This window comes from Sphaeroforma arctica (genome assembly GCF_001186125.1).
Source record: "Sphaeroforma arctica JP610 unplaced genomic scaffold supercont1.985, whole genome shotgun sequence".
NCBI classification, from domain to species: Eukaryota; class Ichthyosporea; order Ichthyophonida; genus Sphaeroforma; species Sphaeroforma arctica.
In genome coordinates, this window is record NW_014039573.1 from 5,767 (window position 1) to 7,327 (window position 1,561).

The window sequence follows — 1,561 nt, forward strand, 5'->3', positions numbered from 1 at the left end:
GTCACCTCCCACACGACTATCGCTACCCTGGTCATAGGTCTCCATACACCTCTGTGATTATGTATATCTGTGTCCCCCTATAGTAGGCTATACACTCCCCTATAATAGACTCCCCTATCCCTATCTCAGGTAGTCACATACCCTATTGTAGCTGTAACTCTATCTGGATACCCCAGATATCTGTCCATCATACATGGTCATCACTATCCTTCCATTAAACATCCCTAGTTTTCTCTCTACCTTATCTGATACTCCTAGCATATACCTATATCACCCCCTACACCTTACCCCCAATCTATAGATAGTATATACTACACCTCCACTAGTCTGCCATGCTATCATATCCCCGAAGGGGTATGATCCCCCCTACGGGGAAATCATACTTTCCCTGCTACGCAGGAAGCCGGGACTGTCTCATCTTTTTTATTCAGCTCAGCTATTGAGCACTAAATTCATTCCAAGACTTTCATTTTCTTATGGCTATGCCCTCCTTCGCTCGCTACGCATTCTATAACTATGCTATTACATTATCCCGTAGGTATCGAAGATGCCTTTAGGAGGGTCCCTCCACCATCCGAAAGCAGGGATGTAAGATGGTGAAACAGAGTGTAGTTCAATCCGGTAGAATATTCCCTTTGGGAGGGAAAGGTTATCGGTTCAATTCCGGTCTCTCTGAAATGGCAAGATCGATTTGAAAAATACCTTTTTTAGATTATAAACTGTATGAATCTATAAGGACGATAGATAACCAAAGAATAAGAACGAAAGGTAAAGAGAATAAAGTTAAGACATCAGAGTCCCTGAGCTCATCTCATAAGAGGGACAGCGCACCCCTGCGGGGTGTCGTAGTCGATCTGGTAGGTAGTAGTAATTCAATGATTTTTCCGGAGTATATAGGACATAAAATTTCTGTATACAATGGGCAAATTTATAGAGGAATAAAGATAGATGAAGATAAGGTGGGGTTAAAATTAGGGGAGTTTATTTTTACGAAAAAACGAGCAATCTATAAGAGAAAAAAAACAAAAAAGGTGGGGATAAATCTAAGTCTCTGAAAAAGCGATAGGATGGTAGTCATGGCTACGAGGATCGTAGCGTACAGGCTTCCCTGTGTTCTAAGGGATCCAAAGGATCTTACATGTAGGAGGGCTACCGTGGGAGCAAGCTTTGCACTCCACCACGTAAGATGGTAGAGGGCAGTATTGTAGATGGTGGAGGGTCCCTCCCCGGGCTCCGGGGACCCGTCCTGTCCCCTCCCCTTGGGGTTCCGTAGGTACTCTCTACGAGAGTGTAGGATGTCCCTGACACCCACCACCCTTATATCCTATCCTATCCTAATCTATCCTAGCTTAGCTTAGCTTACACGCCCTCTCTACGAGAGCCCTCTACCATGGTAGAGGCAGGGCTCCCGCCTTCGGGAAGGATGGATCTTATCTTACATCCCCGTCTTCTAAGGGATCCAAAAGGGACTCCCCCATAGGGGGGAGGGAGCGGGCGTGTAGGAGGGTCCCTCCCCGGGTTCCGGTGTCCTGTCCCCTCCCCTTGGGGTCCCCCACTCTTG

General features: G+C 46.5%; 1 non-coding gene across 1 annotated transcript; it reads left to right on the forward strand.

Moving 5' to 3' along the window:
• The first annotated feature begins 602 nt into the window (after positions 1-602).
• On the forward strand, positions 603-676 carry SARC_30206. The gene has a single exon. It is a non-coding gene; the product is annotated as a tRNA-Pro (tRNA).
• The last annotated feature ends 885 nt before the right edge of the window (positions 677-1,561 follow it).